The sequence below is a fragment of the Pan paniscus genome, chromosome 2 (assembly GCF_029289425.2).
Source record: "Pan paniscus chromosome 2, NHGRI_mPanPan1-v2.0_pri, whole genome shotgun sequence".
NCBI lineage: Eukaryota > Metazoa > Chordata > Mammalia > Primates > Hominidae > Pan > Pan paniscus.
In genome coordinates this window covers 35,827,291-35,849,957 of record NC_085926.1, presented here as the reverse complement: position 1 = coordinate 35,849,957, position 22,667 = coordinate 35,827,291, and the positions used below count along the sequence as shown (strand labels likewise).

The 22,667-nt window shown below is 35.6% G+C and overlaps 1 long non-coding RNA gene across 3 annotated transcripts in view; it reads right to left on the bottom strand.

The window, feature by feature from the left end:
- The window catches only part of LOC134729949 (uncharacterized), a 224,230-nt gene extending 220,018 nt beyond the window's left edge, over positions 1-4,212 (bottom strand). For all 3 annotated transcript variants that reach the window (XR_010111524.1, XR_010111523.1, XR_010111525.1), the window contains exon 1: positions 2,481-4,212. This is a non-coding gene — a long non-coding RNA (uncharacterized LOC134729949). The remainder of the gene's footprint in view (positions 1-2,480) is intronic.
- Between the last annotated feature and the right edge of the window lie 18,455 nt (positions 4,213-22,667).

The window sequence follows — 22,667 nt, the reverse complement described above, 5'->3', positions numbered from 1 at the left end:
TCTCATGAAATTTTTCATTTTCCCAAACCGAGATTCTGTAGCCACTAAATAACCCCCTATGTTTTAAGTTTTTATTACAGTATAACACATGCAGGAAAATGTCACATATTTACTATCAGAACATGAGTACACCTATGTAATTCTCACTAGGTAAAGACATGGGATACCAGAACCTTAAAAGCTACCTTTTGGTCTTCCTGATAATTATCCTTTCCTTTTTCTGAAAAGGCAATCCCTATCTTATAGGTAACCCCTGTATACAAAATAGTCTATTGCATTGGCTTTTTTGGCTCACTTAGTTTCTCTGTGAGTTTCATCCATGTTTCTGTGTATAACTAACTGTGAAATGTTGATTTTCATTGTTGTATGTGAAGTACTCTATTGTATAAATATATATCATGATTATTTAGACTTGATGGACTTTGAGCCATATTCAAATTCCAAATTTTGGTTCTTATGAAAAACACTGCTATAAAAATTCTTATGCATGCATTTTGGTGCAAAAGTGGATATATTTTATATACACATTATACAGTATGTTTTCATTTTATTTCTAAATTTATATTTAACCAGAAGTAGAATTGTAGTGTACAGACATATTAAACTTTGGTATGTAACACTAAATAATTTTTTAAGACAGTAATTTCAATTTGTACTTCTAGCAGCTGTGAATGAGCCCTCAAAATGTACCACATATTTGGCAACACTTGAATTTCTCGGTCTTTTAAATTTTCACTATTCTAGTAAAATATAATAGTAACTCATTGTCTTTTTAATTTGCATTCCCATAATGACTAATGAGATTGAGCACATTTTCATGTTTATGGCATTTTTAGTATTCTCTTTTATGAAGTTCATATTTAAGTATTTTGCCAATTAAAAAATAGGTTATATTTTATTATTGATTTATATGACTTCTTTACATATTCATAGCCATTTGTCAGTTATATGTGCTATAATAAGTGTCTTTTCTCACTTTTTTTTTTTTGAGACAGTCTTTCATTGTTGCCTGGGTTGCATTGGAGTGCATTGGCGCAATCTTGGCTTACTGCAAGCTCCGCCTCCCAGGTTCAAGCGATTCTCCAGCCTCAGCCTCCCGAGTAGCTGGGATTACAGGCGCCCACCACCATGCCCAGCTAATTTTTGTATTTTTTTAGTAGAGACAGAATTTCACTGTGTTGGCAAGGCTGGTCTCCAACGCCTGACATAGTGATCCGTCTGCCTTGGCCTCCCAAAGTGCTGGGATTACAGGCGTGAGCCACTGCGCCCAGTCCTTCTCTCACTTTTTATTGACATATGTTTATACATTTTTATGGGGTATGTGTAGTATTTTGTTATATGCATAGAATGTATAATGATCGAGTCAGAGTTGTTTGAATATCCATCACTTCAAGTATTTATGATTTTTACGTGTTAGAAACACTTGCAGGCCCCTCTTAGCTATTTTGAAATATACAATACATTGTTGTCAACTCTAGTCATCCTACTCTGCTATCAAACATTGTAACTTATTTTTTTCTGTTTAAATGTATGTTTATACCCATTATACATATCCTCAACTCCCTTACCTTCCACCATGATTGTGAGGCCTCCCCAGCCACGTGGAATTGAGTTCAATTAAACCTCTTATTTTTGTAAATTGTCCAGTCTCAGATATGTCTTTATCATCAGTGTGAAAATGGGCTAATACAGTAATAAAACAAAAGATGACACTTAGAACTGGATCTCTTGGCACTTTCTCTTATTTCCTCCCAGTTCAAAATGCTTGCATATTTTAATAGCCAGCATTTCCTTAGATCTGCAGTTGGGCTCCATACCCTCAAGCTTTAGCACAATCTTTGTAGTTTTAGCCTTTTTCCAGAAAATCTACTTAGTCTGCCTACCATAGCCACTCTGCCTCCTGTTAGAACGCCACTTTCCCTGGGCCTACAGAGAATCCTTGCCCTTCTTGTACTGTGTTACTTTGTGAGGTTGGTGCTTGCCCCACTTCTTACAGAAAGTCCGGTGGGTTTTAGAAACATTCATCATGTTTGTGTGAGTGCTATTGGCATGGAAAGGATCCCTATACATTTTCTTTGCCTTACCTTATTCACCATGTAAGACCTTAGGATGTTGTAAAAAGTGGTCTCTTACCCAATATCAGTGGAACTGAGAAATGTATTAGAATCTGACATTGGAGGATCCACGTTTTCTTGCAGAGAACTGAGCCAGGAGGAGGCAAGCAGAGGACCCTGCAACAGTATTTATAATCAAGGATAATCAAGGTCTGCAGCAGAGGTGATAGGACTCAGTTATGCTTTCCCAAATTATGCCATCAGTATCTATATCTTCGAATCATACTACTATTGAAAGAGAACTGATATTGAGGGCTCAGAGGCAACGTTCTCTGAGCTCAGCATGAATATTGCAATCCTATGAAGTAATATTATTATCCCACTTTAGAGTTAAGGGACCTGAAAGTAAAGAGATTGACAACTTACCCAAGGGCACGGAACTAGTAAAGGTTGATCCAGTGTTTGTATCCTTTTTTTCTGATTCCAGAGCCCATGTAAACAAATACAGTACATATATCCTTCTTCCTCATGTCTCAGTGGTGAGCTTAGACCTCAGATAGCTTCGGGGGCAGTTTTTTATCAGCTCAGTATCATATCTTCAAACCAATTCTTCTCAGTCTTTATTGTGCACATGAATCATCTGGGGAGCTTTAAATGCAGATTCTGTTCGGGTGGGTCCGGGGTGAGGCCCAAGGATCTGTGTGCCAATAAGCTCCCTGGCAATGCTGCTGCTGCTGCTGCTGCTGCCGCCGCCGCCGCCACTGCTGACACAGGCCCAAGCTTTGAGAAAACAGCAAGACTTTAACCCATCTGTAAAGTCTGTGAAGTTGAGCTGCAAAGTCGAGTAGGTCACATCTACACCTGCTTGCCTTGATTGGCTGAACAATTCCAGCTGCTATGCATTCCCCTTCAGGGGTCACTTGCTTAGTGAAAGAGACACATAAGCTGTTTCATCAATTTGCCCACAGTAAATGGCATTACAAAAAAAGAATTTCTGTGTCTCTCTCTGATGTTTTTTCATGCTCTGGAGAAGGCTGTGAAATAGGTAATTTATGCCAGCAGTTACAGATTACACATTTATTTAGCTAACTGACTGCAATAATAAGACCCCACAGGGGGCCAAATGGGGTTTCGTGGTCTTTACAATGCTGAAAATCTGTCCAAATTTAACAATTATGTAGGTTTCAATGGTCTCCTTATGCAATCCCAGGTTAAAAAAAAAAAAAAAAAATCAATCCTTATGATATAAAATGTGAATCTGGCTAGTGACCTATTGGTGTCCTCTCCAAAGAATTTGTAGCTATTTTGGATTTGATTTCCAGACACACAGGAGAAAGTGGAACTGTGTAATTAATTCAAGAGTCTACACATGTCTAAGAGGCTGTAACACCTCTGATTACCTCTTTCATCCTGTGTGGGACTCAGGATGAAGGCAAGATTGTCTCCTTGGCTGTTTCTGCTGTGAATTTCTTCTCTGGTAATCCCTAACAGCATGTATTTTGTACTGAAAAAGTAAGGCATGAGAAATGAAACTATGGGAGAGTTAGTTAATCCTTGGGATATAGCGATCCTCTATGATCTCTCCAGGCAATGTTCTAGAGGTGATGCAGCTGAACAGATGGCACCTGTAATGTCTTTTCTTTCAACATAAACAGGACAAAAACAAAAACAAAAACAAAAAAAGAAAAAGAAAAAGGCATTTGTCTGGAGTGGAGTCTAGAGAAAGGGCACTTTGGGTTTCTCTGTTAGGTTTATAAAATTTGGGGAGGTTATCTTTATGATGGAGAATACAAAACTACTTTGATGCACTTGTGCGTGAGGAGGGGATGATAATTATTAAACCCAATTAGCCCTAGCCAATTCACTTTTGCCTGTATTGTTGCTCATTGATTCATCTCCAGCTTCTGGGCCTTCTTCTTTCATTACCCTTCTGCCATTCCCTATGTCAGCTGAATATAATTTCTTTGCTTTGTTCTGTCACTTCATAAGTCCTTGTCTTCTTCAGTGGCTTTTCAGGATATCATCTGAACTCCAAGGATGGCTTTTGAGGCTTCCTGTGGCTCCAGAGACATTTTGGAAACTTGAGTTGTTTCAGGCAGGCTTCATTACCTTTTTGTCATAAACTTCCTCATCTGCAAATAATTTTTTTCTCTTGTTTCCTCTTTTTTCCACAAGCCTAGGAATCGAGGGAGAAATATGTCATTTACTCCTAAACATATTTAACTTTGTGAGTTCAGTTATTTTTGCATTTCTTCTTGCATCCAACAAGGTATTTCCCATCTCTATCTTCTCCATTTCCCTGCCACGTTAGTTACCATGTATGTATGTGGTCCACATAGGTGAAAGGCACGATCCCAGGCACTTTATGTGCATATCTTATTTAATATCAGATTTAAGGAACTCTTATTTCTACTCATTATCTTTTACATTTCTCCTTGAGATCCTAAATTATAATTTTTTGTTATATCCAGGAGTGGGATTGTTGTGTTCTAGAGTTTGAGCATTCTCAGTTCCACTAAATAGTGCCAGATTTTTTTTCTGTCTCAGAAGAGAGTACCGGTTTATGTTCCCACTAAGAGTGCAGAAGGTACCACATTTCTTTACAACTCTAAAATATTTGATATTTCAGTTGCTCAAATCTTTGCCAGTCTGTAAGGGTATAAATTGACATCTTTTTTTAAGTATTTTACCTTCTGATCCTTTTTCAACTCCTTATTGAAATGTAATAAACATACAGGAAAGTATACATGTGTACATCTCAATACCTTTTTACAAATAGAACACAGTGTGTAGCTGTCGTGCCAAAACTCTATTGACTCCAACGGGGATGGCACCAGGTTCAAGAGGCCAAAGAAGAGACCCAGAACCAGAGAATGAGACATGGGGTGTTATCAGGAGCTTCTATACAGGGGAGAGAGTCCAGTGGTGGTGGGCTGGGCAGAAAAACTGCAACCACTTTCAGAAAGCATTCAGTTTAGACAAAATTTTCACTTAACACTCTCCCCCTAACAACCTCCACCTGGCAATCTTCGTTTAACCCGCAACAAAGGGTCTCGATCTCTAGTATGGCATGCTTCCAGGGGCTGGGCCAGGGACACAGATGTTCCTCTTAGATAAGGAATGGATCTCCAGGTTGGCTACTCCTGGAATCCTTAGCGCCAAAACCTGAACATTCAGGTGCATCTGCCATACAGGATTATTCTTAGGGTATGAGCAGGTTACCACTGTCAGGTGCATCTACCATACAGTAACCAATCCAGATCAATACAGTTTTGCATTTCCCTGATTACTGCTAACCAATGTTGAATCTCCTGATAATAATTAGCCATTTGAAACCCCCTCATTTCATATCCATTGCCCATTGTTCTACTGGGCTGCTGCTTTTCAACTTCCTACTGCACAAGGCATTATTTTACATTCTAGAACTCGTTTATGTTAGGTGTTATAACACCTAACTGGTCTATCTTGGGTGTTTAGGAGTTTTAATAAATATTAGGGATATAATAGATGGAGAATAGAAGACACCATGTTTCAAAAATCATGTGTACTGACAGAAAGCCAAGGACCTGGTTTTTAAAGCAGAAAACTTTTTCACCCATCATAGTAAAGAAAAACGCAAATTCCAGCCAGTGAACAGAGATTATACAGTGGCTTATTTGGTCTTAAAAGTAAAATAGAACACTTCTATGGACTTTTTCAGAAAAGTTAAAGGGAAAAATATATATCCAAATCCAAACACAAACACAAACTTCAGCTAATCCAATTTAACATCTGTTGGCATTGCTGTTTCTTTTCATGAAATAAAGTCTTCTGCTTGGTGAATATAATTGCTTTGCTTTAATCCTGTTGCTTTGCCTTCCCTTCACTCAAGGGTCTTTGATTGACAGCTTGATGGGTTTTCTTAGAATTAGATTCAAGTGAGTCCACTAAATTAACTGAAAGGGCTATGCATTTTAGACCACCTGTTCCTCAGCTGTCTCAGAGCTACAAGCATGTCAGATAGTTGACTGAGCTTAATTTACCTCATTCCTTAAAACAAGCAATCAATCAAATTTGTAGAATATAAAAGGAAAATGCAGCATAATTGGAAATTGAGTGAAGACAAACCTCTTGAATTCCAGTGGAACTTTTCCTCTGATGCTTACTGTCAGGCATCAATAAATGAAAATTATTTCCAAGGAATACTGTGTACAGCTAAAAATTACTAGAAAGACCTCTTCCTAAGAATGGAAAATACCTTCAGCAGGCTCCAACAATCAATGCTTGAGGAGTAATTGGGCATTTCTAACATATGCATACACAAAGGGCTGTGGGGGATAAATGCGGACTATCCCAGGGAGGCAGGAGATGCTGCAGTTGCTGGAGAATAAAAACAATTTGTGTTATTAAGGTCTGTAAAGGTCCTCCAGTGGATTCCAACGCCTTTAAGACACAGCCTTAGAGACAGGCACACCTGTGACACAGGGTCCAAGAAGAGAAGGGAATTGAGACAATTAGATAAACTGCAAGGGAAAGAACAAAATTTCAAGGGAAACTTCATACCTGAGGTTACTAATGTTCCAATTTCCTGACACCGCAAGAAGTCAGCAATGTTCCAGATAATACTTTAGAAAAGGAAATGAAGGTTTACATGAGTTTCTTCTCTCCTTCATATATCTTAATTCCGTAGAGGCAAAATTAAGCTCTTAAGAGGAATATCAGATGGAACATTATCGGCAAAAAAATGAGTGTTTGTTGAATAAATAAAGACATTTAAAAAGCAAACCTAAATACACAAGCAATAGAGTCAAAAGATCTGTCTTATTGATAGGCATGTCAATAGGCTGAAACCAAAAGGTTTCTGCTGTCTGCTTTCATTGTCTTAGATACCACTTATTGTTTTCCATGACTTTTAATGAGCTCTAGTATTGAAACTTGAAAAAATAAAATTGCATATGATAATTACTTTATAGGCAGAGAATTACCTTGCTTTCTGAATTTGGAATGTGGAGCCCAGCTGACACTGTGATCATCTTTGTTTTGTGTTATCTATTTGGACTCTTCAAATTGGAAAGTCCTGAAATAATTGTGCGGAACTAATGTAACATCCATGGCCCTCAAGGACAGATACTGTTATTAAGGTCTGTGTAGGTCCTCCAGTTGACTCCCATACCTTTAAGACACACAGGCACACCTGCTCCAGTGAGAGATTCCAGGTGTCACCTACTGAAGGAGTTTCTATTATTGATTCAAAATAGAACTACCCAGGAACCAAGAGCTCTTCTAGCTAGAAAGGCCCAGAATAAAAAATTAAGAAGGGCCTTAATTTTTAGAAATGTTTTTACTATGCTAAAATATAACATAAAATTGTCATCTTAACTATTTGGAGGACATAATTCAATGATGTTAATTATAGTTATGACGTTGTGCAAGCATCATCACTATCAATTTCCAAAACTTTTCCATCACCCTAAAGAAGAACCTTATACCCATTAAGCAATATCTCACCATTTTCCTTCCCCTCTGCCCTTGGGAACCTCTAATCTATTTTCTGTCACTATAAATTTTCCTATTCTAGATATTTTATATAAGTGGAATTACACGCCATTTGTCCTTTTGTGTCTGTCTCATTTCACTTAGCAAATTATGATAATATGGGAGTTGATATCTGTGTGATAAAATGGTGAAAGTAGACTGATATCCCCCCAGGCAACAGTAACTTTGCACTTTTTTGCAAATCCGTACAGAGAAGAGAGAAGTACACATTTATTTCTTTCTGATCAGTAGTTACACATCCAGCCTCAGGCCCATGTTGATTTGTGTAAAAAAATCTACAACTTTCTTTCTTTTTTTTTTTTTTTGAGAGAGAGAGTCTTGCTTTGTCACCCAGGCTGGAGTACAGTGGTGCAATCTCGGCTCACTGCAACTTCTGCCTTCCGGGTTCAAGTGATTCTCCTGTCTCAGCCTCCTGAGTAGCTGGGATTACAGGTGCACACCACCATGCCCCGCTAATTTTTTGTATTTTTTGTAGATACGGGGTTTCACCATATTGGTCAGGCTGGTCTCGAACTCCTGACCTGATGATCTGCCTGCCTCAGCATCCCAAAGTGCTGGGATTACAGGCGTGAGCCACCGCACCCGGACAAAAAAATCTACAACTTTCTAAACAGCAGTGGTCATTGGAATTTATTCATGATTAAATTTTCACCTACCTTTCACTTTCAAGATCCTACTGCCACTAGTCCTTAACATTCAATAAGCACTTAAAGGATGTTATTCTTGTCTGCAACCTATTCTGGTACCAAATACTATATCAGTTTGAACTCAACTGTTGATAACAAAAATACACTTGACAGTTTAAGCAGATACAGAGTGTAATACATGGAATTAAAGGTTTACAAAATTATTGGATGAACCACGGGAGGAGTCTCGAGGCTAAGCCTCTATGGATGACCCTTAGAACAACACAACACACTAGCTCATAAAGAAAACTGCTTCCTCTGCCTCAGCCAGGAAGCTCAAAATCACAAAGCAACTCCGCCAATTTGTAGAAACAAATCACCTTAGCTAAATTTGGGTAGCAGAAAACTATCGCAAGAACTGTTGGTTTTGGAAACATATCACCTTATTAGTGATCTGGTGTTACCTGTGGAGGGTGTCCAGGTTCTTGGCATTTTGCACAAAGAGTTGGACAAAATTTACAAACAAAGCAAAGAGAATGAAGCAACAAAAGCAGAAATTTATTGAAAGTACACTCCACAGGGAAGGGAGTGGGCCAAGCAAGTGCCTCAAGAGCACTGGTTACAGAATTTTCTGGGGTTTAAGTACCCTCTAGAGGTTTCCCATTGGTTACTTGATTTAAACCCTAGGGAAATGTAGAAGTGGCCCGTGATCAAGCATTGTCTTAAGTGACCAATTAGAGGCTGAAGTGAAGTTACAAAGTTATACTCCTATGCAAATGAAGACTTGACCTACCACCAGTCTGATTGGTTTGGGGAGGGGACCAATCAGAAATACTTTCAATTTTTTATCTGCCATGTAGAAAAGTGGGATGGGGGTTGAAAACAGAGTAGCCTCTGGTCCTTTTGTTACTTGTGCATGAAAGTTGGGGTTTTCCTTCTGATTTAGTTCTAGGAAGTCAGCATGAATCGGCCTTAGGTTCACTGCCTCCAGACCCTGTTCTCCTGCCTCACTGGGTTACAAGAAATTGCAACAAAACTTGTTTATCTTCTGGGCCAGGGCATTCCCACTTTAACCAGAACTTGCAAAATGGACACCTTGCTTGCTATCAACTTATTTCTAATTCAAGTCAGAGCAAGTATATGTTACTGATAGAAAGTAAGTTGTATGCAGACTTCTAACTACAAAAACAATTGCAGCTTTCATTTCTTTTCAGTTTCTGTAGTATAGGAAGTTATTCTGGAAAGTCTAGAACATATGATTAGTGAATGAATCTTCCATCTCCCCTAGAAGAACTGACTGTAGCTTTATTCAATGTTTTAAAAGAATTCCTAAGGCATACAAAAAGGAAAAACTTTCTGGTGTTTGCACAGAACCAAGTAATTACACTTTATCTGGACTCTGGTCATAATGATAAGATACTACATGCAACAATGGACCTTACTGAATCCCAATAATGAAATCATCAGAAGCTAGGTTAAGTGATCTTTTGTTTAATAATGCTTTAAAAATTGTTACTAATACCTAACATTTTCCCCAAAGGCATTAACATACTGTGTGATATAAATTATTTAGAACAATGATTTCCTTTTTAACATCCTGTTAAAAAATATGTGTAACTTAAATGCAATTCAAGCAATAAATGGAAATAAATGTACTTTTGTCCTTTGTTTCTCATTTGGTTTTTGTTTTCCTTTTGGTTTTGTGAAAATGTATTTCTGGAATAACTTAATATATCTCTTTTTCAAGATCTCTGTTAGATATATCCTCATAAACCAAGCCATGACCAAAGCACTGGAGTGGTGAGTTTGATTATTTGGAAGAAAGTATGACAATAGTAAGTTCAGATGAAGCCAGTGAATATTTTATCCACGTAAGAGCTACTTGCCTTCTGAATAATCTTTTAAAATGATCTGAGATGTTTCAAAGTTCAGATTTTCTACAGGAAACCATAGCTGAAAGTTGAAAACAAAAATGTAGGCTGGGTGCGGCGGCTCACACCTGTAATCCTAGCACTTTGGGAGACCAAGGTGGGTGGATAATTTAAAGCCAGGAATTCGAGACCAGCCTGGGCAATATGGTGAAATCCTGCCTCTACTAAAAATACAAAAAATAGCCAGGAGTGGTGGCACATACCTCTAATCCCAGCTACTCAGGAGGCTGAAGCAGCAGAATGGCTTGAACCAGGGAGGTGGAGGTTGCAGTGAGCCAAGATCACGCCACTGCACTCCAGCTGCGTGACAGAGCAAGACTCTGTCTTGGGAAAAAAAAAAAAAGGAAACAAAAATCTAAATTTTAAGGCAAAAAATCTAATAATACTTGTTACCTGGAAAACAATAATTATAACTTGGTCACTTCTAACTTTAGTATCCAACTTAAAACTGTCTTTATAACATCAAGGAGAAAGCATAAACGAAGTTAAATGTGTTAAATTTCATAACAAATAATTTGCAAATTACTTACCGCTAAATTTTGTTTTCTTGTCATCCACTAACAAGCTGGATTATAAGTTTTATATAAGTGAAAAGAAAAATAGGCGACATATACATAAAATGCACACATTTGAAATTTAGGTCAAACTGCATTCACGTCCTTAAATGGTCACTTTTATGTTGGAAATAGTAAATGACTGTCTGTAAGCCACAAAAAGAGTAAACATTTATTGTGTGCTGTCTATGGGCCAGTCACTATTATAAGTAAACCATCCATATTGTGAACCATGTAATACTCACAATAGGGCTAGATGGTGGGTAGTATAACTATGATGATGAAAAAACATGTGATGAAACTAAGGCACTGAATAACTGACCTGAGGCCACACAGATAAGATGTGGACAACAATATTTGAACTCAGGAGATTAAACTGTTTCATATCACACGAGCAGCACTAAAAGAAAAGTGGACTGAAATACAATGAGTAGGAGAGTGAAGAAAGAATCTTTCCCTTCCTTCTACTCATCCTCATTTCTTCAGGCACCCTTAGGCCGCTGTGTTGTCAGGGAAGAGAAAGCTGTTGTGTTTTCTTCCAACTCAACATAGCAGTTGCTCTGGGTTGCATCTTAATAGCAGTGGTGGTCCCAGCTTATACCCATAAACCAAAGTAGATTAAAAATATTGTGATTATTTTTGCTGACTATATCCTTATCAATGGGAGATATATGGTAGACATGAGTTCTAAACTTGAAAGCTCAGTAAAATTCATTTCACTTTCAATCCACATCTGTCCCTGTGTATCACCCTTTACCAATATAAATAGATAATGAATAAATAAATAATAAATACTCTTCTCAACCCGACTCCAACACTTTCTCTAAGATAGAATTGGCTAGTGCACATGTTTCCCCTGATTGATTTTATCTTGTTTAGGGGTGTCCTTTGTCATTTTTAAAACGTCACCCTGAGGAAGAATCACCAGGAGGATCACCTGTGTAATTTCACGTCACATGGGCCCTAGACTATTTTTGACAGTGCACCTAATGTGTTGATAACACTCCTGCACTTTGCAAAATGCCAACACTCTGTAGGCTTTCCTAGATATCTTCTACATTCTGTCAACACCAACCTCTTAAAAATGTTTCCTCTTCTCTTTTTATTGCCTTTAGAATTAATATTTTATTGCAGTTTTTGTATTTTTTGATAAATTTGTTGTAAATTATACATTCCTTTTATATTTTAGTGTGTAGACTTTACATCTTAAAATGAACACTTATGTTTTAAAGTTAATCATGTTTCTTACTCTTTTGTGAACAATACTCTAAGTAGAATTATTATTTTTTACCAGTAAATATTTGTGTTTATACATCCACGTGTACTGCTTTCTTTGCTTTTTACTCTTCCTTGCATCTAAAATCTTCCATCTCATCACATTATTTCTGCACTATCAATGAATGTTTTATTTCAATTACCTATTTTTTATTTTTAAAGTTCTTTTAAAAAATGTGTGTATTCCTTATTATTATTATTATACTTTAAGTTTTAGGGTACATGTGCACAATGTGCAGGTTAGTTACATATGTATACATGTGCCATGCTGGTGTGCTGCACCCATTAACTCGTCATTTAGCATTGGGGGGGAGGGATAACTTTAGAAGACATACCTAAAAATGTGTGTATTCCTTATTCATATTTTGTATCCTTTCAAATGAATTATTTATAAAAGACTAAACATTTTATTTTGGCATTTCCTAAGTTCAGTATCTTTAATTTTTAGGCTGTTCCTGCTGACTAGCTTATATCCCTTATTTTTCTGGGTATTTCATGAGTTTTCTTCCTGTGAGCTGCTAATTTTTCCTGCAACTGTATGCATGCACATTTTTTGAGGCCTCGAATAATGCGAGTTTTTCAATAGAGAACTTTCAAATGCTCTCATAAGGTGCCCTAAGGGACTGCACTTTAAAAACAACTTTAAATTAAATATATAATTTAATTACTTTTATGTCACTCCCACAGTTTATTTGTGTTTACTCTTCTGTAAAGTGCCTGCCTAAGTCCTTTATCCATTTTTCTACTATATTCCTTATCCCTTTCATATTGAGAGTCTCACAATTTTAGATAAGAATACTATTTTGATGCCACATTTATTTGTGTCATAAATATGACACAAATATTTTTTCTAAGTTTGTGGTATGTCTTTTCATTTTGTTTGTGGTAGGTTTTCAGAGGTGGCATTTATTTCTTTTAATGTAGTCATATTATTATTTCTCTACATTTTGTTTAAGAACTACTTCTCTTTTATGTTATACATGTATTAATAGTACATATTTTTCTCATGTTTTATAGTTTTGCCCTGCACTTTTAAGCAGTTTATCCACAAAATATTTTTGTGAAAAGTCAGAATTGTAATTTATTTTTTTCGCCATATGTATAACAAATGTAGAAGACACTACCCATTGAGTAATCCATCCTCTACTCACTTATCTGCAATGACAGATATAACAAGGATTATAATTCTACTTTGCCATCAGTCTGTTCTTAGAGTTCTACTCTCTTCAATTTGGTCTATTTGTTTATCACTAAGTCAAAATTACACTGTTTTAGTCGGTAGCCTTTAAAACAAATCTTTATATCTTGTTAATAAATCTTTGTATCTTGCTTCCCACCTTGTTATTTTCCTTCATTATTTTGACTATCTTTTGGCTTTGTCTTCTCATATACATTTTAGATTAACTTGTCTATTTCTGTCAGTCATCTACTGTCTTTTCTATTGGCGTTAGGTTAGAATGAAGAATCAGAATGACATTATGCTATTCCTCTAGTATTTCCAAATTTCTACATTTAGAAATTTAAAGGCAGGAAAGTAAAGTTATCATTTTTGGGGCACATGTTTCTTCATTCTTATTTTAAAACATAAAACAAAATCAAACTATGTAATAGATACTCTATATTGTGTCTTTGCCTACTTTTCTATCATATTTTCCTTTCCTATCTCCATGATTTGATTCTTTCATGCATTGATTATTTCATGCATTATTTGATTCATGCATCGAGGCATTCATGGCTACACTTTACCTGGGTCAGAAGTTTCTATTTGTCTACAAGTAGAAACTCTCAGATAACTCTTTTTCCCCTCCATAAAAAAGCTACATTTGATCTTAAATTACTGAAGTGTATGGCTAAAACATCTAAATTCATTTGATGTTTAGACCCTTCCCAGCAAGGGTTTAAAAATAAAACTTTAGATGAGGAATGGAAATGCAACAATCTGTTTAAATTAAGAATCTCCTCTAAGAATTTTAAGGGGACCTACCACTCTCTGAGATGGATCTTGCTCAAAAATGAACCCTAATTTATTACTTCCAGTCCTGGTTTTTCTGTTGCTCAGTTGGTACTGAGGGCTAAAAATAGCAACACAGCAAACACCCAAAACACACAAAGTCTAACAATTTATGCTGCCAAAACGTAGAGAGAAAGTAGTACAAGAATATTCAGCAAATATTCAATCTCTTAGGGAATTAAAGGAAACCTTATTCTCAATAACAGATTATCTCTAGGTTGAAAATTTAAAACTTTTTTTAACAGCTTCAGTCCATCTTGGAACTTGGATTTTTGCCCCCTTCTATTTGTGGCATCGACATAGCTCAGCAAATTTTTGTCTCCGAAAAAATTGAACAAGAGTAATTCTATTTTTTTCTTTCTGCTTTACAAATACAGCATAAACTTAGACTGTTACTTTCAGAAGTCAAATTTACAGATTCAACTTTGTACTACTAATCTTCCTTTTAAAATTATATTTGTATCTACATTTTCAGCCAATATTACTGTGTGCCTCTTCTGCGTCAGACATATCTTTAGGTACAGCATGAGAGAGAAAATACAGACATAATTTCCTACTCTTAAGGGGATGCAGCTTAATAGATGAAGACATTCAACCTTTGGCCCTTATCTATTCAGAATTGGTTTGTGAGTGATGCTTTGGGGGAAATCATCTCCTGATACAGAAAACCAAGAAGAAGTAATGAGACACAAAACACAGTGTGCACCTAAATTCATTTTAAGTATACTTTAGTGAATAAGACAAGCTAGACAACTCTAGGTTCTGAAGACACATTGAGATTGAGTCATGGTCCCAGATTCTACTGGGAGAGATAGCTATCTAAACAGATTATTTTAATATCATATGATTAAAGGAAGCTCCTCACAACTTAGATTGAGACAAGTAAGATTTCACAGAGTAGGTAGCATTTGAACTAGTAAAATTATACAGTGAGTTCAGTAAAGACAAGATTTTCCATGTGGACGTTTTATGGGAAAAGGGGGAATTACACTAGATTTTACTTAATGATGAAGAGTGAATGTCTAGAGTAAGGATTTTGCTAAAAATAGATTTGTCTTCATTGATAAATACTTCAAACAGCACTTGACTCAGAAATGTACCCAAACATTCTGTCTCCAATGAAGGAGAAACTCACTTTTAAACCGTTTTTCATGTCAAATAACATTTTGTAGCTGTCTTCTAGTGGGTATGAACTGTCAACTCTCATTCATGTTTCCTTCCTTCTTGGGGTCTCCCTTTCATAGATATTGAGATCCTATAACCAGTAAACTTTTCCTAAAAAGTGTGAAGATCATGTGCAAACTGGAGAACGTATGAGTCCCTTTGCTATCACATTGCTATTGATTTTATTTAAATAAATAAAACTTTCTACTTCAAAGAAGAAAGCTTTGATCACTTAAAGTCCCCAAGAAGGCTAAAGGTGGCACTGAAGTTCCCTTTCTCTGGGGATAATAAGTATAATTGGCTCAGTCACGAAGAGCGCCTGTAGCATTAGAGCACCTGGTTAGCTACATGGATCCAGCTGTCCTTGACACCCCACTTTATGAATTAACTGAAAAAGAAAAAAAGAGGTAGAAGAAGGCAAAAGAGTCAGAAGGTAAGGACCAAAAACAGAGGGGTTTAGATGACAGTGCCAAAATTACATCTGGGGGAAGAGTAACACTGATTTGGCATAGATTCATTGAGAAGACTAAACAGAATCAATTTATAGCAAGCCTTTTATAAACTCTTTTAAGCTCATTTTTGTCTCCACTCAAATTATTGGCATGTCCTTGCACAATAGTCAAGAATGACAAATATCAAACCATTAATCAAGCAAAACTATCAGCATTTCAAAATGATTAATTTATGTGATACAGAGAAACTGTGGTATACCAGGCATTGTAGGTAAGTAAAGCAAGCCCTGTATTGCTAATGGCTTACGACTGGGTAGAAATCAAGAGAGATTACTCATTCATTAATTTAACAAATATTTATTACACCTACTAAGTACAAGATTGTGTTTTTATTAATGAGTAAATATCAGGGAACAAAAACAATAGGTTTTCTGCTTGTGATAGCTTATATTCAAATGAGAAAGAAAGAGAAACAATAAACATGTAACCAAGCAATTAAACACATACATAATATATCTACAGATAGTGACAAATGTTAGCGGGGGGAAAAAAGGGAAAGAAAATGACTGGGTAGATGTACAGGAGGACACTTAAAATTGAGTGGACAGAAAAGTATCTTTGGGAAGAAGTTTGAGCTTTGACTTGAGGGATTAAAAGCGATCATTCACACAAAGTACTAGGGAGACAGTTTCAGGCAGTCAAAGAAGTTAGTATGCTAAGAGTAAATTAGTTTGGCATGTTTGCAGAACAGAAAGAAGCTACAGTGGCTGAAATTTGGTAAATAAAGGAGAAAGTTTTATAAGAAGTTCAGAGAAGTAGCCAGGCATCTGGTCATATAGACTACATTGTAGAGTCTGGAAATACGTGATTAAAAATTTAGATTTTATTCTAATTGCAGAAGCAGACAGCTAATGGTTTTAAAAAAGAACTGAAATGTTGTCAATTACATTAATAAAAAATGACTCTAGCTACAAAGTCTAGAAGGGACCATTATATACGTACCAAGAATGGAAGCAGGAGATCAATGAGGAAGTTGTTTTAGTAATTCAGGCAGAGTAGATGATGGTAGAAGTGACCATGATAACAAGCAGTTAGAGTGAACATATATTTAGAAAATAGTATAGCTAGATCTACTTTAGCTAGTGCAGATAGATCTTGGCTTTGATATGAAAGCGAAAGAAAAAAGAGGAACCAAGAATAATTCTTTTGTGGGGAGCAGGCTTAAAAATCAGGTAATGATGTTATGATGATGGCATTTACAAAAAACAGGCAGATTTTAGAAGGTGCATTTTTGAGGAAGAAAATAAGAATTTTGTTCTGACATGTTCAGTCTGAGACGATTGTTGAACATTTAAGAGATATCCAGTAGGCAGTGATCATCTATCAATGAAGGTGATATTACTGGGAGATAGCACTTTGAGAGGCCATTTGTGCATTGAGGGCATATGAAGACATACGTCCTAATGATAAGTTTTTTGCAGTATTAAAAATTAAATAACTAGGGGCTTCTGGTTCTGAAAAGAGATGGCATAGACTCACTTTCCCTCCTCCTCTCCTCTAAATACAACTGAAAGCCCTAGAAATAATTAAACAGACAACCAAAATATGACTCTGGGTAGGAAGAAGGTGAATTTATTAGGGATATCAGGACTTGAGGAAAGAACACGGTGAGTTCTCTGGGTTTTTGTTTTTTGTTTGTATCGTGGATTGGAGACTGGAGAGGTTTGGACTGCAATCCAAAACCACCAACAGTTGTAGACAAAATGATCAAACAAATAAGAAAACCTGGCTAAAGAACGAGAAGCCGAAGCACATCAGAGAGCCAGTGGGGTGTTTCAATCCCTTCTTCACAACTACACACTGGCAGTATCTCCAATTTACCCATAAAGTCACAGGAGAATCTCCAGTGGAGCAAATAAAGTCCACAGTGGCAGCGAGGACCCTGGCCACTCCACAGCCAGATCTCCAGCCAGCGGTCTAATTCTACCACAGCAGCAGCAACAGCAACAAGAGCAGCAGCAGCAGCAAAATCACAGTGCAACTATCCAACCCCTGTTCCATAACCAGCTACTTGTGGGTAGGGTCATCAGCCCAAAAACGTAGTATCAGAGAAGCTTAGCATCTCCACCTAGTGTTATAATGAGACCCAGGTCCAACACCTCAACCTCTACAATAGCATTGTGATGGGTCTGAAATCTAAACACACTGGGGTTGTAGCTCACATAAGCAAACCAGAATTTATGCCAGAACAAAACTTAAACTAAAGCCAGACTAAACCTATATAAGGCAACTGCATGCTAAAATACAACACTGAAAAAGGATCAAAAGTATTCTAATATAATGAGCAAACGATATGAGATATACTAAGAACCAAGGACCGAGAATCACAAGTTGGGTGACAATAGACAATCAACTGATGTCAATAGCAAAGTAAATCAGTGGTGAAATTGTTTGACAAGAATTCTAAAGCAGCCATCATAAAATTCTTCAATAAGCAATTATGAATTTTATTGAAAATGATGAAAAAGAGATCCCATTAAAAAATTGATATTATAAAAATAATCAAATAAAAGAAGGGCAAAATATGATAGCCAATATTTAAAAAAAATCTGGATACTCAGTAGCAGAGAGGAGAGGACAGAGTATAGCATCAGTGAGTTTGAAGACAGAGCAGTGAAATTTACTCAAAGAAAAAGTAGAAAACAAAACAAAACAAAAAAACAGTGCCTTAAGAACCTGACAATAAAAACCAGTTCAACATTTGCACTGTTGATTAGTCAGGAGAGAATAGAAGAGAGTGTGAGATGGAAAAATATTTGAAGAAATAATGGCTTAAAAGTTCCCAAACTTGCCGAAAGGCATAAATCTACAAATTTCAAAAATCAGGTTAACTCCAGATGGGAAAACCTAAAGAAATCTAAACTAAGACACATCATAATTACACGCTAAATAACTAAACACAAAGAAAGAAATAGAAACAGCTAGATAGCTAGATAGACAAAATTATAGAAATAGATATTACCTACAGAGTTACACCAATTTGAATAACAGATTTCTCATCTAAAATCATGGAGGCTTGAAGTAAGTGGCACAGATTTTTAAACTCTGAATGACAAAAAAAGTCAAGGCTGAGCCTATATCCAGCAATACTATCCTTCAAGACATCCTAAGATGGATAAAAATTAGAGAATTTGTTGCTACCACATTGACAATTAAGGAATGGCTAAAAAAAGCTCTCAAAAAATAAAAATAAATAAAAGCAGGAGAAGGTTGGAAACTTCAGATAGGAAAGAAGAATAATGTAATGAATAAAACTCAAGGTAAACATAATATACTGTCACGTTATGAGTTTCTTAATTTGTATAGGCCTAGCTCATTTTATTGTGCTTTGTTTCATTGCACTTCACTGATACTCCTTTTTTTTTTTTTTACAAATTGAAGGCTTGTAGCAACCCTACATTGAGGGTCTACTGGTGCCAGTTTTCAAACAGTATGTTCTCACTCCTTGTCTCCTCATATTTCAATAATTCTTACAATATTTCGAGCCTTTTCATTGTTTTTATGTCTATCATGTTCATCTGTGGTCAGTGATCTTTGATATTACTATTTTCATTGTTTTGTGGTGCCACTAACTATGCCCACATAATATGGTGAACTTAAACAATAAATGGTGTGTATTCTGAATGTTTCACTACCTGTCTCTTACCCTATTTCTCTCTCTTCATTCAGGCCTCCTTATTTCCCAAGACACAACACTATTACTTCATTCATAAATAACCCTACAATTGTCTCTAAATGTTCAAGTGAAGAGAAGAGTTACATGCCTCTCTCTTTAAATAAAAAGCTAGAAATAATTAAGCTTAGTGAGGAAAGCATATATAAAGTCCAACAGATTTTAAATTGGCTAAACCTAAAATAGAACACACCATAGTACAATATAATCAAACTGTCAAAAGTCAAAGAAGAAGAGATAATTTTAAAAACAGCAGGAGTAAAGCTACTTGTAATATAGAGGAGAGTTTCCATAAAACTTTCAGCAGATGTCTTAGCATTCACCTTATAGGCTAGAAGGGAGTGAGATAGTATTTTTCAAGTCTTGAAAGAAAAAAAAGCTATCAATGAATAATATAATACCGTGCAAAAGGCATACTGTCCTTCACAAATGAAGAAAAGATAAAGACATTTGTAACAAACGAAAGATTAGAGAGATGTCAGTCAGAATGGCTATTATTAAAAAGTCAAAAAACAACAGTTGTTGGTGAGGTTGCAAAGAAAAAGGAATACTTTTACACTGTTGGTGGGGGTGTAAATTAGTTCAATCATTGTGAAAGACAGTGTGGCAATTCTGCAAAGACCAAGAGGCAGAAATATCATTCAAACCAGCAATCCAATTACTGAGTATATACCCCAAAATATATAAATCATCCTATTATAAAGATACATGGACATGTATATTCATTGCAGCACTAATCACAATAGCAAAGACACGGCATCAACCTAAATGCCCATCAATGATAGACTGGATGAAGAAAATGTGATACATATACACCGTGGAATAGTATGCAGCCATAAAATGGAACAAGATCATGTCCTTTGCAGGGATATGAAAGGAGTATCCTTAGCAAACTAAAGCAGGAAGAGAAAACCAAATACCACACATTCTCACTTACCAGTGAAAGCTGAATAATGAGAACCCATGGACACATGGAGGAAATAACACACTGGGGCTTGTCAGAAGTGGGGTTTGGGGGAAGAAGAGCATCAGGAAGAATAGCTAATGGATGCTGGGCTTAATACCTAGGCAATGGGATGATCTGGGCAGCAAACCACTATGGTATATGTTTACCTATGTAAAAACCTGCACATTCTGCACAGGTACCCATGAACTGAAAATAAAACTTGAAGAAAAAAAGAAGCTTAGAGAGTTCATCACCACTAGACCTAGCTTGTAAGAAATGCTAAAGGAAGTTTTCAAATTGAAATGAAAGGATGCTGAAGTGCAACATGAAAGCATACAAAATTATAAACCTCATTGGTAGAAGGAAATATATAGACAAATACAGAATACTGTAATATGATAATGGTGGTAAGTACATCACCTTGAATTATAGTATAAAAGTAAAAATAGGAAGATATTTTTAAAATATACGATATGTTAATGAATGGACACTATAAAGACATGTCAATTGTGACATCAATTGCAAAGTATTGGAGTAGGGAAGAAGTAAAAGTGTGGAGTTTTTGTATGTAAATGAAGTTGTTTATATCAGCTTACAATAGACTGTTCTAACTATAAGATGGTTTATGTAAACATCATTGTGACCACAAAGAAAATACCTATAGAATATAAAAAAAACTTAAAGTATATCACTACAAAAATCAACAAATTACAAAGAAAGACAACAAGAGAAAGAGAGGGATAAAAGAAGAAGACAAACATAAAACAATTAACAAAATGACAATAATAAGTTACTCTCCATCAGCAATTACTTTAAATTTAATGGATTAAATTCCTCAATAAAAAATACACTGGATGAATAGATTTGAAAAAAAACAAGATATTACTACATGTTGTATGTAAGAGATGCACTTTTGCTTTACACACACATAAGCATACTCTATGCAAATGGTAACCAATTTATATGTACATCAGAAAAAAATAGATTTTAAGTCAAAATTGACACAAGAAAAAAATATAAAGTGATAAAAGGGTCAATTAGTCAATAAGATGCAATAATTATTAAAAAATTATTATTTTTTATTGTGGTAAGAACACAACATAAGATCTACTCTCTTGATGTATATTAAGTTCATAATAAATTACTGTTAATAATAGGTACACTGTTATACAGCAAATTTCTAGAGCTTATTTTTCTTGGATAACTGAAACTTTATACATGTTGAATACCAATTCCCCATTTCTCTCTTCCCACAGTCCTTGTTAATCATCATTTTATTCTCTGTTTCTGTGAGTTTTACTATTTTCAGTTACTCGGATAAATTGAATTGTGCAGTGTTAGTTCTGTGACTGTGTCATTTCAGTTAGCATAACATCCTTCAGGTTCAACTATGTTGTTGCAAATAACAAAGTTTTCTTCTTTTTTAAAAACTAAATAACATTTCATTGTAGTCTATACCCATTCTCTGCTGATGAACATTTATGTTGTTTTCAAATTTTTACTATTGCTTATAATGCTGCACATAAGCAATAATGCTGAACATAAGAATGCAGATACGTCTTCAAGATCTTCATTTTAATTCTTCTGGATAAATAGCCAAAAGTTAGATTGCTGAATCATATGAAAATTCTATTTTTTTTTTTTTAGGAAACTCCATACTGTTATTCACAGTATAAAATGCACCATTTTATACTCCCACCAATAGTATACAGTATACAAATGTTCCATTTCACCACATCATTGTCAATATTTGTTATCTTTTCAGTTTTATTTTATAGTAATTATTTTAATACGTGTAAGCTGATATCTTATTGTGGCTTTAATTGGCATTTCCCTGACGATTATGGCTATTGATCACCTTTTATATATAGCTGTTGGCCATTTGTATGTCTTCTTTTGAGAAAAATCTATTTTAAAACTTTGCCCATTTATTAATCATATTATTTCCTTCATTGTTGTTGAGCTGTAGGAGTTACTTCTATGTTGAGGGTATTAACTCCGTATCAGTTTTGTGGTTTGCAATTATTTTCTTCTATTCTGTAGGTTAATACTTTATTTAACTCTTCCTTTGCATTACTTCAAAAATTTATTTTTAATCTCTGGAAGTACCATTTTTGGTCAAGTATACTATGACAAGGGATATTTGACCAAAAATGGTACTTCCAGAAATTAAAAATACATTTTTTGAAGTAATGCAAAGGAGGAGTTAAACAACAGATTGAACACAGCTTAAGGACAAAGAGAAAATGGGAAGAAGCTGAGGAAATTATACAGATTGCAATAGTTAGAAACCATAAATAAGAGATAAGCTAAGAGATATTGGAGATAAACTAGAAGACCCAAAATATATCTAATCAGACAATTATGGCAAGAATGGGCAAGGCAT